This window comes from Adiantum capillus-veneris, chromosome 5 (genome assembly GCF_014529385.1).
Source record: "Adiantum capillus-veneris isolate H3 chromosome 5, ASM1452938v2, whole genome shotgun sequence".
NCBI classification, from domain to species: Eukaryota; Viridiplantae; Streptophyta; class Polypodiopsida; order Polypodiales; family Pteridaceae; genus Adiantum; species Adiantum capillus-veneris.
In genome coordinates this window covers 104,742,399-104,759,479 of record NC_140935.1, presented here as the reverse complement: position 1 = coordinate 104,759,479, position 17,081 = coordinate 104,742,399, and the positions used below count along the sequence as shown (strand labels likewise).

At 41.2% G+C, this 17,081-nt stretch overlaps 1 pseudogene; it reads left to right on the top strand.

Annotated features, from left to right (window-relative positions):
• The first annotated feature begins 14,191 nt into the window (after positions 1-14,191).
• LOC147457861 (MFS-type transporter clz9-like) lies at positions 14,192-15,224 on the top strand (annotated as a pseudogene).
• The last annotated feature ends 1,857 nt before the right edge of the window (positions 15,225-17,081 follow it).

Here is a 17,081-nt window from a genome sequence, read left to right as displayed (position 1 = left end):
GTTTATCAGAATGCTCAGTAAACTCCATAGGAACACCAAAAAAAGTTCGAAACTTACCTGGAGGATCAAAGGCGTGGATAGGCTCATGCATAGTATGGTTTTTCTGAGGCATCCTGGTCACAGTAGCATATGAGAGTTGCTAAGGAACATTACCAAAGCCTGCATTACCTACAACATAGGGAAAGATTTCCAGGTAGGGTCTGGATTGTAGAAGTAAAGTCTAGCCATGTTGTGGAGAGACTTGCCCTGCTTGTGTGCCAATGATAGGGTTAGGGTTTGGGTTCGGTAGGGCTAAGACAAGGCCATTTTTTAGAGCGTCATGAAGCACCATAGCTCAACCCTCCCCACTAGGGGGTGGGGGTGCAGGTGGGGGGTGGGGGGGGGGCAAAAAGGCAAAGGGAAAAAACTAGCCTAGGAAGTGATGGGAGGGACATGATCTTGACGATGATGGTGGCGACGTCCACACTGACAAGCCATATTGTGCAAGCACCTACCCTGGACTTATCTCCCTGAGCTCGTTCCCAAGACTAAAAATTTTCATTCCCATGGCACTGTCTTCCTCACTCCATTGCTTGAGTTTCCCACTCCTTCACTTCGACCAAGGCCTATTTTTCACACACCGTCCACCAACTTCTCAAACTCCCTTGGCTTACTAATTGGTCAAGCACGAATTTCCCACGACGGTGCGTCAACCCCGATCATAGAGTAGTAGCAAAAGGCACTTTAAATCACATCCAAGTATTGAAGGTTACAAGCATTCAAAACAAGTCAAGAATCAAATTCTCATATCTTCCTTTATGGTACAAATGAAGTTCCAAAAAGAAATTGATGAGATGCATTTTTCACTGACATTTAGAAACTACCCCAAACCATATAGTTTGGAGGTAAGACCTACAATATTTCTTGCATCAGATTCCATCTTTATGAGCCTCATTCAACTACCCAATGTAACCTATGTTGGACTCCTTCATCAAAATCCATGCTATTTTGTGTAAGCTTCAGCTTATGAGGGAGTCTGTTGGGGTAATCCTTAGCTTACACTCACAGTGAGAACACTCCCTAAAAGCCAAGCATGCACCATATAAGTGCACAGTCACATGTTCCCAGTGGAACCTACAAAGCCTCACACATGCTAGTCATTCCATACACACATGCTACAAACTTGATGGCCACATGCCACTTGTGGTAGTTCACACTACCATTGTCATTTCCCCTTATCCATTCAACTCTTCTTTGCACTTCTCTACATTGAGCCTATATATGTCCAATACCCAAAGCTTGTAAAGTCTCTCTGCAATTTCAATCGATAAGCAAGATATTTTCATTATTCCTTGTGTATTGAGCTCATTCTCTATGGTCAAACCATGAGTGCCACAATGGTATATCCACCATATCCCAACACTATGTTTCAAATTAAGTTGTTATCTCCTGAGGTGTTCGATACGCAAGGTGGGCTGAAAATTACATAACACACGAAAAGTGGTCTGAGAAATACATGTGACGGATGTAGCTGCCACCACCACTGTAATGAGTGTTCGACAAGCTGCAAGTGCATCCCTAGAGCCCCGTCGAGATAGTGTAATGTAAGAGCATCTGACACTATCTACAACTGCCATCGTAGCTTGACGGGTCCTCGGACTACGGATCTCGATAGCTAAGTGGGCTTCAATGACACAAGGGTGTCGTAACAAATGCTCAAGCACCTGAGTACATGAGGGAAGATCGATGTTGCTGAAGTAGGTCTCTGCAATGATGCCTACACGATATCTAGCTCCAAACGCGCTAAGTGAGCATCCCATCACCGAAGGACCAGGCTTTAAGCTAAAATAGGGTCCACACATGCCTCCATGCCAACTCCAGAGGGTACTCCAAGAATAAGAGAGGGGGATCCACTCAAAAAAATGAGGCGACTATGCTGCATCGATGGATTGTTGAAATACTGCACAATTGGCGATACCATGTGAGACTCTCCAAAGGCACCTACTATGGGAAATGTGAGCTCGCCAGCGGGTGACGCCTCTCCTAGTGGGACTGTAGATGCTGAGAGAAATGGTACAGGGACCGAGGAAGGGAAAGAAGGAAAATTTCTAGGCGATAAAGGGAGAGAAGAAGTGTCACTCTCATGTGGTGATACATGCATGTGAACGTTCCTAAAATCCTCCATCATAGAGATAGTAATGGGCCGAGTTTTTTTATAAGATCACACCAATCAAATTATAGAAAATTAATTTACATAAAATATCAATTATCTCTTGAGCTAGATGACTTATGATAAGTGAACATAGTTTTTTTTATAAATCATAGTCTGTAAGTTCTCATCCAATGACATGGCTGTTGAGGTGGCCATGCATGGATGACATGGTTGTCTATGTGGCGGGGTGATGTGGATGATTGATGACATGGAATACAAAGGTGGCAAGTTAACATGGTGGATAGGATCCTCCTCATCTGCCATGTCATATAATGACATGGCAAAATGGTGAAATGGAATGTTTAGGTGGCAAAAACATAGATCATGAGTTGGAGAGTTGGTGATGTGGCGTGGCTTGTAAGGTGGCAAATGATGTGGCATGCCATGCAAGCACCATGGAAAAATGGCACGTGAGGTGGTGGATGACATGTCATCTAATGTGAGGTGCCCTGCAAGGTGACACTTGAGGGTGGTGGATGAGGTGGCGGTTAGGGTGACATGGAAAGCCAAGTGTAATGTCAAACTTTTGACTATGATGATGTGGAAGCTGACATGGGATGATGACATGGACTTTTGGTGATGTGGCAGTCTCCTTGTATGAGGTGGAATAGACAAGTAGGATTGGGAGAGAGAGACCAAACCATGGAATATGAACAAGTGTCAAAAATTTTAGACTTGACACTTTACCAAACCTAAGGAGGCACACCTTAAGTGACTTGTGCAAGTGAAATAAATTAAGACAGTGAAAAATTGCCTTTCCCTAACTCAATTGTTTTTCCATGAGGACCTTATGGTAAAAGTCATAAGATATATGAATACCAAATTGAGTGGAAATGTGAATTATTTATTAGATTTAAAAAAAACTCTCTAGAAATCCTCTATGCACTCTTTGTTATTTTTTGAGCTCGATCTTTAAAAAAAAGAACCGTTAAAGATTCCACTTTTTTGCATAGTCACATTCCTTGGGTCATAATCTATCAAATGACCATTGGATCTTGCAAATAATCTATACATCATTAGAGATTTGGTGTAAAAAATTAATGCTTTTCTAAATAGCGATTGTAACAAAGAAAAATAAATTATAATTACATAAAGATCCAAAAATTATTGAAAACCAAGTTAAATTACTTGTTAAGTGACTAATTGATATGCAAAAGGACAAGTTAAGCAAAAAAGTCCACATAAAGATACAGGTAATTTTTCATCAAGGTTACATTGTTGTGACCGGGCATGATAAACTGAACTAGAGTAGTCCTTGCACACTAAAAGTTCCATTTTGGTTTGGAAAATCAAAGATCGAAACTTTCCATAGCGTTGTTTTGTGTGGTCACCAAATCTTGCCTATTTGAAGTACGTGCAAGCAAGTCAAATATACATAATAGTGTTAAAGAACATACTTTTTTTTGTAATTCTGCTGGGGAAGACGGTTGAAAGTGGGTACACCTTATCTTGCATAAACCCGTCTATGTGCTTGCAAACTAGTTCTGTGTGCGAGGCAAGCCTCTAACAAAACAAAAACTAGTAAATATAAAAGTGTTAGTTACAAAAGAAACGTTTGCAAAGTGATTTTTACCTCCTTTGCAAGCTGTGGTTGTTGTGAAGTCACACAAAGTCAACTCCAAGTACTATGCGGTCTTTCGATCGAAAATGCCTATATGTAATATTAAGGTCTTCAATTGAAGATTTTATTAATCAAAGGTTTCTTCGATCGCTTCGATTGACGTATTTCCTCGATTACACAACTTATTTGTTATTATTCAAGAATAATTTGGATAATACATATAATTTTGATTATACAGCCATATAAATGCAACCCAATAAATTTTTGCTATTTTAATTAAGGGGTTTTTTTTGAAGAAAGAGAAATCTTGGTTGGGTCTTTGGAGGTCTCCTGCTTTCTCTTGGCTTATTGAGGGTATAAGGCGTCTTTCTTCCTCTACTTGGGTCATTAATATATCCATTGAAGGCATGGCGGAGATGTCCACCTTATCTTTGAAAGCAGCATCATGTTCCTCTAGTTGAACTTCAAAGGAAGGATTATATTTCTCCTCAATTTCAAAGGAGGAAGAGGATGACATGCCCCTAGGACTGGGTCAACATTAAGGAGACTTTTAGGCATTCTTCTTGTAGAGATAAATTTTTCTTAGGAGGCTGATTTTGAGCTGCTTACTCAACAATTGGCTCCAAGGATTGATCATCGTCTTCTTTGTCTTCAATATCATAGCTAAAAGGATCAAAAACATTTTGCAAAAGAGAACTGAAGTTAACTTTATTATTGGTAGAATTTGCTTTGGGTTTCTTTCTCGTTCTAGTAGAATTTCTTTTTTGAACTGGTTGAAAGCCTTTATTTTTTACCTGCAAGGGCTCATCTGCTTAGGGGTAGAAGATGGATAAAGTTTCCTACAGAGTCTCTAATAGGGTAAGTCCTTGCTAATATCAACTTCAATTAGCAATTGGGGGTCCCATTTAGGGTTGATAGGACTTTACCCACCCATCTGCCCACATTTTTTAGCCATGGGTAAAGCTCAATACGGAGGTCTAGGAAGTCTATCCAATCAAGTACCTTATTGGGTCTTAAACCTTTAGGGTTGAAAATAATTAAAAATAGTCATAGGAGTATTTCTATATGATCCATTGACCTTGCCCCACCACTTGTAAGGCAGCATTGGAGTCTTCAAAAAAGAACAAAAGACCAATTTAGGAAAAATGGGAATTGTCTCATTTTTTGAAATGAGATTGGAAATTGAATCTTTTTCAAGGGAATTCGTGAGTCTTATTGAAATTGAGAGCCATGAATTAAGTTGTTCACATTGGCTTCTTTGATACCACCTGAAAGAGCAAACAAGTGGACTATATAGAGACAACCACTATGATATTGAAACATGTCAAATAGTAATTGTTCGACAGATATTGCACCTAGGTAACCTTTATGTACCTATTAGACCGTTGATGTGCTATCCAAGATTTGAGAGTCTCCAAGGAAGGCCTAACTCCATGGCATAAACTCGAGAGGGTCACTATACAGAGATCTTGTATAGCACGTGCATTCAAGAGGTATTTATAAAATCCCCTATTCTACATTTTTAGAGGTATATAGAGACCCCTTATGTACCACTTTTCTCAATAAAAAGATCCCTTATGTACCAAAATTTTCACTTTCTCGATTTCAAATGCCCTTTTCTATGTATATTTTCTATAAGTACATAAGAAAAATTAACCCCTTCTGTTGAACTCACGTGTTATTCTACATATTTTTGAGTGAACCCCCAAGGGCATAAACCTATGATTACCATGTCCTGTAACTGTGCATGCCACATTTCAAGTTCATAGGTAGGGATTGTGACCTCTTCCTCATCTAGGTAGGGGTCTCCTACTTCATTCCTGATAGGAGTTTCGTATTCCTCTTCTAGCTGGACTTCAGGAGGTATCTCCTGTCCATTAGGTGCCCTAGTTTTAGGGCTGCCACCTGAAGTGTCCATTTTAAATCAAATTATCTTGAGAGTCTTGATTATTTTCAAGTAAGCTCTAAGAAAGAAGCAGATGAGGCTTACCTACTATTTCAGATGGACAAGGAAGTACTTGAACATCATTGACTCTTGTTTGTAAGTTAAACGGACGTTGCATCACCTTCGAAGCATAAGGAGGTTGTTCAGGAGTCTGTTGAGACTATCCTTTAATGTTGAATGTATGTTAGTAGGAAAGGTAGCTGTGACAAAAGCTATTGAAACAGTATGATGCCGGGGCGACTTTACATAGTGGGATTTGAACCATAGGCAAAGGGGTTGATGCCAATAGAGTCCTGACAAAAGGGTTAGGCTTCTCATGGGTGAATGTTGAGATGAGGCCATTTCTCAAGGCTTCCTGCACAGCTCAATCTCCCTCCCTTTCCCTAATGGGAAGGAGAAGAGGACACCCAGTTAGACCAAAGATAAATGAGCACGGAGGAGAGTGTGTAGGGATGATGGCGATGGAACAGCTACCGTATTGGGCATTAAACTCGCTCACTCACTCTCTCCTTCTTAAAGACCTTTTCAGAGAGAATCTACTTTAAAATAAACTTTTTTTTTTCTGTTGTGGGTCCGACATACTAATGAAGGATACCATTTTCCTAGCCCGTTCTGGAAGGGTAAAAGTTAAAACCCTTAAGCCTTCTAATTTAAGAATGTCTACAACAGCCCCCCCAGTGCTCGAAAAAAACCTAGGTTTAGTGTAATCCCACCTACAAATTTTGAAATTTACCTCTAAATTTTATATTTGTAGGTGAGAAAACTTACAAAATTTTGAAAAAATTAGTGTAATTTGGTGTAAAAACCTTCAAATTTTGTCAATTTACCTCTGTTGTTTCACATATGTAGGTTTGCCAAGTTTTTGGAAACAAGTTTTTTTCGAGCACTGAGCCCCCCCAACCTACCGGCAACAATAATGTTATACAAGAAAGGACCGTCGAAAACAACTCGTGTCTCTCTCTCTCTCCAAGTCTCTCTCTTCTTTCGCTTACATAAGCATTGTGCGACAATGCAAGGCTCAAGCACTCACTCTCTTTTGTGGTGCCCAAAGAGGGTGGCATCTTATTTTGTTAGAGCGCTAGTGCCCCCTTCAAGATGAAGAATATCAAGTGGCCCCCATACAAAAGCTGCCACTGCCAGCTCAGGCTGAAGGCGAACGCTCATGTTAGCACGTTCAGGGTCATGGAACGTTTCGCCGAAGTTCGAACTCACCCATCATCCCATGCTCTCCACACTCTGAGCAGCACCTCCTTTATCGCAACCGTCCTTCTTCGTTTTCTTGTGCTTCTTCGTAGCTGTGGCAAGCACAAGGCTTTTCTCTTTTTGCGCAAAGAGATTTGGGCTCACGGCCACTTTCGAGGAAGTTTCTGGAGTAGAATTGAATGCAGTATTCAGGACTGTCAGTATAAATACTGTAGGTGCAATATATTATTATATTGACAAAGAAAGAGAAAGAGAGAGGTGCTCTAAGTTGTCTCTTAGGGCATGGTCACGCGAGGCTTAGTTATCTGTAAGCCTCGACAGCCCTGACGATGGCAGGCACGGCAGGTCAGAAGGCGACGGGCAAATGCGTGTAGTGAGAGAGAGTGTGAGGATGCAGTGAGGAGAGAGAAACAAAGGGCTGACCGGCAAGAGATGGGCTTAGTTTTCCAACTATGCTGAAAAAGGCATAGTTAGCCTACGAAGCCGGTTCACTCCTGCAAAAAGCTGATTTGCGTCAGTGGTTGCCGGCTCAGCCTACTGAAAACTAAGCCTCGCGTGACCATAGCCTTAAGTTGTATGTAGCCTTGTCCTCGACAATAGCCAGTGTAATTTTATGAAAGATTTTGTAAAAGTCTGATTAGCTCGGAGTTACCATCAGAAGGCACATTGGTGCAATGTAATTCTGTTCTCTACTTTCTCTCGCCCTTTATGGCCAAAGAGAGAGAGAGAGAGAGAGAGAGAGAATTCCTTTCCTCAAATTAGCCAAGAGGAAATTTTAGAAACTTAGGTTTAATTTTCGAGTTTTTACACTATTTTTCTCTATTTTGGGGCGAAATTTCTCCTTTCCCACTTGCCCTCAACCGGCATTTTTGAAATTAAAAACGGCACGATAATAAGCTGAGACACATTTTTCCCAAACACTTGATTATTCTAACAAGTAACAACATTAATTTTCTTTGAAGGCAATATATGTAGGGTAAAGGGGCCTAAGAGAGGGTTGAATGGAGAGATTACAAATCCCCCATGACGTGTACAAACTACACCTTTTGTGGGTGGCATAAAGGACCAGTGGTGGGATGCGATGTGGCAAGTTCCACTCAAGTTTTAATAAGGTGTCACATGCTATCCACTCTATTTTCCTCCTCATCTTGTATAAAATTGGTCACTAGGCCTATAATTTTATCTTCAATTGGTGAGCTGCATTAGGCAAGACGCATCAATCAGATGTAGGGGCGCACGCTACACATGCCAGGGCTTGTTTTCCTCCTCGAAGGGACCTCGGTTCAGCCCTTGGGGCACTGACTACTTTGTGACTACTCCTGCCATCATGCAGGCTACTTTCAAATCCTGCATAAGAGGAGGCTTCACAATGTAGGGTGGTTCTCTGCAAGCTCCTCTTTTCTTGCTTGGGGCATCAACCTGTTGGTTGGCACGGCATACCACACCCAACAGTGGCTGCCCGAGTTTCCCATTGACTTTCTTGCATTGGCCCTGACAGTTCTTGGTTCTCTTCATGCTTTCAGAGCCAGATAGTGGTGCTCAAGCCTTCTGGAAAGGAGATGCCTCATTTTGAGAGTCTGTAGGTGGTGTTCAGGTTGCCTCAACAATGGTACAATTTACAATTAGCATGAAAAGAGAGATTCTTGAAAGAAATGTGAAAAACAATTCACCTATTGAGTAGGAGAAACAATATCCCTGAAGGAGTGGTAAATTACTAGCTATACCATATCAAAGTAAAAGATTACAAAATTTCAAAAGTTTCGCAAAACTTATGCATAGTTCGCGGGCGGTCAATAGCCAAAATTCGGTTGCAAAAATAGGTTGAAGTTGATGTATTTGTAGAGCATGGTGGAGTAAACTAGATTATTGAGAGATGGACTAGATGTTGTTTCATGAGGGGCTTTCAACTTCGTGGTTAATCTATGTAATGAGGGGAAGCTTCTAACTGAGAGGTTAATCAAAATGTGTAAGTAGATTGGGCCAACTTGTAGCTAATGCGGTGGTTGGGACAAAAGTTGTTGCCATTGTCTAGATTGTCAAATCTTTTCCAATCAATGTTTTCACCCAAAAGTATGGTATGGTTGGTACACATGCAATGCTCGTAGAAGCAGACCTTGGGTAGAGTCACCTTCCCATAAGATTGATCGTAATTGTTGCTCAAAATGTTGTTGTTGAACCTCCCAAGTCTTTCTTAAAAGTCATGCTTGTTGTGCCTCTCTTCGCCTTTGTCGAGCATCATCCCTATTTGCTTGTGTTGCTGTCTTTTCTTCTCTTTTTCCAACCTTTTGTCTTCCTTTGCTTTAGCAATTTCCTCCTCCTTCGTTGTTTTTGCATTCATGTTTCCAATATATTGGTCCGAAGTGAGAATCAAACTATTAGTCTAGTCAACAAATGCCTCGCGATGTACCTGCCTAATGCAAACCTCTGTTGGAGGGACTTGAAGAAGATATATAATTCAATCATGATCTTTGGTAGTTTTGTTTTGAGTTGAAGAAGAGGGTGGGATGTTTTCATTAGCAAATGGTTGATTTTGAGCTTCAATGGGTGGTAAAGCTAAGGCACTTTGATGATGAATTCTGTGATTTCTTCTTGCTCTAGAAGTTGAGTGAAACTTACCTCATGTCTGACATGCTCCTGTGCTGCAAACATGCTTACTTCGAATTGTGTTGCCATGTTGTTCAAAGCCATGATTGCCTCATCCTCTATCTGATCTTGCAATGGTGTAGTCGGCACTGAGAAACATTCTCTTGAAAGGCATGCTCTAGGTTGTCTCTTAAGTTGATGTAATAACATGGCATACCTTTGAAGTCTAGTGCAGATGGATTAAAGGGCCAGATGCCGGTTGCCTCGAAGCCTATCTTGATGTTTGATTCAGTGAAAGAGGTCTTGACAGTCTTTGCCACAATACTTGCCAATTCCGCTTTTGAAGCTTTTCATGAGGTTGTTCTTTGTTGCCATATGTCTCTCTCTTTGTGAAACACAACTTTCAATGACTTGAAGACGGAAACGTCTGAGGATATAATTTGTGTGAGGTGTGTGCTGGTAATGTCACTATGTCAATCCTTGCTACTTGTGCTTGTCGAATAAACTCTAGTGATACATGGCTACCATGGCCATCAATTATCTTGATGTTTGCTACTCTTTCCAATGCTTTTGGTGACTGCATTATCAAAATGTTGAAGCCATGCTTTGAAAAGTTCTCATGTCATCCAAGCCTTCTTTTGCATTTCCATTGCCGCTCCTTCTTCAGAATCTTAAATGTGATTGCTTGTTATGCAGCTGCCTTTGAAAATGTAGTACGATGAAATGGATTGTCCAGTAGCATTCACGGAGCACAATATAGTCATTCATTCTCTGGAGTCACATGTGATTGCGTAGACATATTTTACACCTTTCTACGTTGGAACCTTCATCCCATTGTCTCCAGAGCCTTGAAATCCTATTTCTTTTGCATTCCATATGTTGGTCGGTGGGTACTTATGGTCATTGTAGAGATTTTGTAGACTGTCATGAAGAGACTTCACTATGTCAGGTCAAAATCATGTGGCTCTTGATTGGTCCAATCCCTCCACGACTCTAAAAACTAGTGAAGGGTGTCGCTTTCGAAAGCTATCCCACCAACTTATTTGAAACCAAAGTTTGTTTTGCTTGAAAAATTTCTTCCACTTTGAGTCTCATATCCATAAAGTATACGCCATGTCCGGATTCTCCTTGCATGTAGATTCATTGAACTGGAGCTTTCTCTTCTTGCCAAATTGCAATGAGCATTTGTGTAAGGACATGAAATTCTCTCTTGCTCCAAGTGCTCTCGCCATGTCTTCTTCAGTCCATTGAAATTGTGTGCGCTTTTTACTCCTTGGCGGCGTGTTCAAAGACTGTTGGTTACCTTGAGAAGCTAGATGACTAGATTTTTTGAGAGACACTTTTGGTTGTGGTGAATGCTTTGGCTTGGGGAATGTTGGCCTGGCCATGAGAGCAAGAGGAGGTGTTTTTGCTAATTTGCGCTTTCGTGAAGAGGCTTTAGTTGATGGTTCAACCACTCTCTTCTCGGAATTACTGTTAAGTTCTTTTAAAGAGGTTGTGTTGTGCAATGCAGATTTTAAATGCTTGCTAGATGTGTTTGTGCGCGTTGACCGTGGTGGTATGGTTTGATTTCCCTTTGCCATACTGCTCCTGCACATTGAAGTTTAACAAAATTAATACATGATTATGAATTAAAGGACTAGAGTGATTTGAATGGATTTATGAACCAAAATACTTACACTTGAGGTTAATTGGAGGTTGTGCTACTTGGGAGTGTCTTGGAGAAGGTGAGCATACTCCTTTGATGAAAACTTGCACTTGGGAGCTAGTTTAGAAGGGCTTATTGTTGGATTGGTCAGTGTTGGAGTTGGAGTTGGAGGTGGTGATGGAGTTGGAGTTGGAGTGGATGAAGTTGTAGCCTTGGGACAAATGAATGGAGCTGTCTTGCACGGCATCTTGCAACGGAAAACGGACATTACATGCACTTTCCTAGAACAGCAAACACGAGCTCCATTCTTTGAAGCAGGAGTGATGTACAAAGCAAGCCTTCCAGTGCTCGATGTTGCTCAATTAGACATGCCTTGCATTCGCAAGGTTCGGAGGTTTCCATGAATGTTTCTGTGGCATTGTCTGTTGCAAAGCCACTTTGTAAGATTATTGTGCATAGGTGGCCGATTGATGCTCTATTTGGTTCACTGGTATGAGAAGTATGGGCTAGCTAGTGCATGTAATTAGGGTTTCTACTATTTTCAGCTTGTGCAAGTTGTTCATGTGGTTGCAAGTGTGGGATGCAAGAGGTTATTGTGGATGGTTGCAAGTTTGGGATGATGGAGGGATACATTGTTGTGAAGGTGGTATTGAAGAAACCAAGTGTAGTCTATGCGTGTGCTTGTTTCTGAGATGTGTTGCTCTCTGTAGATAATCGAAGTTCTTTTATTTTAATTCGAGTGGCCCATTTGCATTGTGATTGCTAAGAATGTGCTTATTGCGGATTGTGGCTTATGAATGCACAATGTTGGATATGCTAAAGGTGGGTGCAATGTTGGATTTGGCATGGATCCTCATGTGTCTTGGGGCATTATGGAAGTTTTTGATGCGTGACGGTTGAATATGAAACTAGTTTGGATTGTGAAGTTTTCAGATTCAGTCGATGCATGTAATTAAAATAAGAGGCACGTTGTAAAAGCGTACTACTTTTGGGTGTTATTAATTACTTTTCTGGCCTTCTATCGTAGGGTAAAGGGGCCAATAAGTGTTCGGGTACCAGTAGTGGGACAGATATTGGGTACAATAGGGAAAAAACAAATTAATAAGACCCAAAAGAAGTATGACTTTACAACGTGCCTCTTTGTTTTAATTACATGCATCGATTGCATCTGAAAATTTCACAATCCAAACTAGTTTCACGATCTGCCACGCATCAAACGCTTCCATAATGCCCCAAGACTCATGAGGATCCATGCCAAATCCAACATTGCGACCACCTTCATCATATCGAGCAGTGCGCGCTCATAAGCCACAACCTGCAATAAGCATATTCTCAACAATCACAATGCAAATGGGCCACTCCAATTAAAATTAAAAACTTCGATTATCTATAGAAAGCAACACATCTCACAAACAAGCACACGCATGGACTACACTCGTTCTGATGAGACAAGCCAACTGATTAGAATACTTTCCTTGTCTATAACCAGAAGAACCATCTTCCCTCTTTATAAGACCCCAGTTCTTCCTTGAGCAGTCCTCTTTACTACCACCTTCACAACAGTCTATCCCTCCATGATCCTAAACCTGCAACCATCCATAATGACCTAACTACATGAACAACGAGCACAAGCTGAAAACAAAAAACCCCGATCACTAGCACCAGCTAGCTCGTACTTCTCATACCAGTGAACCAAATAGAGCATCAATCCACCTATCCATAATAATCTTACAAAGTGGCTTTGCGATAGACAATGCCAGAGAACTATTCATGGCAACCTCTTCACCTTTCAAATGCAAGGCATGTCTAAATTGAGCGACATCCAACACTTGAAGGCTTTATTTGTACATCACTCTTGCTTCGTAAGAATGGAGCTCGTGTTTGCTGTTGTGGGCAAGTGCATGTAATGCCTGTTTTCCTTTGCAAGCTGCTGTGCAAGAACGCTCTGTTCATTTGCCGCAAGGCTACAACTTCATCCACTCCAACTCAAGCACCACCTCCGACTCCTACTCCAACACTGACCAATCCATCAATAAGCCCTTTGCCAACTAGCTCCCAAGCACAAGTTTTCATTAAAGGAGTATGTTCACCTTCTCCAAGACACTCTCGAGTAGCACAACCTCCAATTAACCGCAAGTTTAAGTTTTCTGGTTCATAAATTCATTCAAATCACTCTAGTCCTTTAATTCATAATCATGTATTGATTCCATTTCAAACTTCAATGTGCAGGAGCAGTATGGCAAAGGGAAAGCAAACCATACCGCCATGGTCAACACGCACAAATACATCTATCAAGCATTTAAAATGTGCATCGCACAATACAACCTCTTTAAAAGAACTTAACAGTAATGCCGAGAAGAGTCACCGAGCCATCAACTAAAGCCTCTTCACAAAAGCGCAAACCAACAAAAACACCTCCTCTTGATCTCATGTCTAGGCCCACGTTCCCTAAGCCAAAGAATTCACCACAACAAGAAGTGCCTCTCTAAAAATCTACTCATCTAGCTTGTCAAGGTATCCAAGAGTCTCTGAACTTGCCGCCAAGGAGTAAAAAGTTCACACAATTCGAATGGACCGAAGAAGACATGGCGAGAGCACTTGGAGCAAGAGAGAATGTCATGTCCTTACACAACTTCTCATTAGAATCTGGCATTAGCAGAACTGGCATTTCAAATTGGGAGGAAGGAAGAGCTTAAACTAAAAGCGAGCTCCACCGATGCAACTATCAAAAGAAGAAGAGAAAGATCTAGTTCAATGGATCTACATGAAGGGAGAATCAGGACATGGCGTATCAATTATGGATGTGAGACTCAAAGGCGCACTTTATTTTTAAATGGTATTCTAGGAAAAAGTTGGTGGGATAGCTTTTGAAAGTGACACCCTTCACTAGATTATACAGTCGCGGAGGGACTGGAACAATCAAGAGCCACACGATTTTTCCTTGACATAGTGAAGTCTCTTCATGAAAAACTACAAAAGCTCTACAGTGACCACAGCTACCCATTGACCAACATATGCAATGCGGACAAAACATGATTTCAAGGCTCTAGAGACAAGGGGATGAAGGTTTTGGTGAAGAAAGGTTTAAAATTTGTTTACCCAATCACATGTGATTCCAGAGAATGGATGACCATATTGTGCTACGTGAATTCTGCTAGACAATCCATTCCGTCGTACTACATTTTCAAAGGCATCCACATAACAAGAAATCACATTCAAGATTGTGAAGAAGGAGTGGCAATGTCAATGCAAACAAAGGCTTGGTTGACAGGAGAACTTTTCAAAGCATGGCTTCAATATTTTGATAATGCAATCACCAAAAGCATTGTAAAGAGTAGCAGACAACTATTGATACTTGATGGCCATGGCAACCATGTATCACTAGAGGTTGTTCAACAAGCACAAGCAGTAGAGATTGACATAGTGACATTACCAGCACACACCTCACACAAATTACATCCCTTGGATGTTTCTATCTTCAAGTAATTGAAGGTTGAGTTTTGCAAAGAGAGAGACATATGGCAACAAAGAACAACCTCATGACAAGCTTCAAAAGTGAAATTGGCAAGTATTGTGACAAAGACTATCAAGACCTCTTTCATTGAATCAAACATCAAGGTAGGGTTCAAGGCGACCAACATCTAGCCCTTTAATCCATCTGCACTAGACTTCAAAGGTATGCCATGTTATTACATCAACTGAAGAGACATTCTAGAGCATGCCATTGAAAAGAATGTTTCTAAAGTGCCAACTACACCACTGCAAGATGAGATAGAGGATGAGGCCATCATGGCTTTGAACGACATGGAAACACAATTCGAAGTAAGCATGTTTGCAGCACAAGAGCATGTCAGACATGAGCTAAGTTTCACTCAACTTCTAGAGCAAGAAGACATCATAGAATTTGAAGAACCACCAAGAAGGCATTTTACAACTTCACATGTAGCTAACCAGCAAAGCAAATGTCTTCATCATCAAAATGCCTCAACTTCACCAGCCGTTGAAGCTCAAAATCAACTGTTTGCTGATGAAAACATCCCACCCTCTTATTCAACTCAAAACAAAACCACCGAAGATCATGATCGCATTATAAATCTTCTTCAAGTCCCTCCAACAAAGGTTTGCATTAGGCAGGTACATTGCGAGGCATTTGTTGACTACACTAATAGTTTGATTCTCATTTCACACCAATATATTGGAAGCATGAAGGAAAAACAATGAAGGAGGAGGAAATTGCTAAAGCAAAGGAAGACAAAAGGTTGGAAAAAGAGAAGAAAAGGTAGCAAACACAAGCAGATAGGGATGCTGCTCGACAAAGGCGAACAAAGGCACAACAAGCACGAATTTCAAGACAAACTTGGGAGGTTCAACAACAACATTTTGAGCAACAATTACGATCAATCTTATGGGAAGGTGGCTCTACCCAAGATTTGCTTCTACTAGCATTGCATGTGGACCAACCATACCATGCTTTTGCGCAAAAGCATCGATTGGAAAAGATTGGACAATCTAGAAAACGGCAACAACTTTTGTCCCAACCACCACACTAGCTACTTAAACATTTTGATTAACCTCACAGTTAGAAGCTTCCCCTCATTACATAACACATTTTGATTAACCTTGCAGTTAAAAGACCCTCATTATACAACATATAGCCCATCTCTCAATAATCTAGTTTACTCCACCATGCTCTACAAATACATCAGCTTCAACTTATTTTTGCAAGCAAATTTGGCTATTGACCACCCGTGAACTATGCATAAGTTTTGAGAAACTTTTGAAATTTTGTAATCTTTCACTTTGATATGGTATAGCTAGTAATTTACCACTCCTTCAGGGATATTGTTTCTCCTACTCAATAGGTAAATTGTTTTTCACATTTCTTACAACATCTCTCTTTTCATGCTAATTTGTAAATTGTACCATTGTTGAGGCAACCTCAACACCACCTACCGACTCTCGAAAAGAGGCATCTCCTTTCCAGAAGGCTTGAGCACCACTATCTGGCTCTAAAAGCATGAAGAGCACCAAGAGCAGTCGGGGCCAGCGCAAGAAAGTCGATGGGCAACTCGGGTCACCACTATGGGTGTGGTGATGTCGTGCCACCGAGCATGTTGATGCCCCAAGCAAGAAGAGAGGAGCCTGCAAACTTGGGGGGGTCACTATGATTAAACAATGCCTATCACATGGGTTCAGTAGTAGGGATTATTTTATTCTGTAAGTTCTCACAGATTTACATACAAAAGGGTGTTGAAAAAATGATCTTGAAAAAAAATTCACAACTAAGGGGCTTTATAAATAGCGTGATATATAGGTTTTATATATAGTGAACCCCCCCCCCCCGGCGGAGCCTACAGAGAACCACTCAGCATTGTGAAGCCTCCTCTCATGCAAGATTTGGAAGTAGCCTGCATGATGGTAGAAGTAGTCATTGCCCCAAGCGTTGAACCTAGGTCCCTCCGAGGAGGATAACAACCTTTGGCATGCCTAGCCTATGCCTCTATGCCTGACATAGGTGTCTCCCCTAATCCAGCTTGCCAACTGAAGATGAAATTATAGGCCTAGTGACCAATTTTATACGAGATGAAGAGGCAAATAGAGTGGATAGCATCCGACGCCTATTAGAAATTGAGTGGAACTTGCCACATCACCTAGGGGAACATTAGAAGTAAGTGCCCATCCCACCAATGGTCCTGTATGACACCCACAAAAGGTGTAGTTTGTACACGTCATGGAGGATTGGGCATCTCTTCATTCAACCCTCTGTTTTTTTACAAGGCATAATTTTACCCACCTACTCTCACTAGATAGCCATTAATCCACCCTCACATGTAGAGGAGCATCTGACCATCTTGCTGATCAACACCCTAAGGCCCCCGAATTTCCTCATTTGGACCCCTCAACCCTGTTGAGACCTTCCTTTACCTAGCCATACAGTAATTTGTGATCA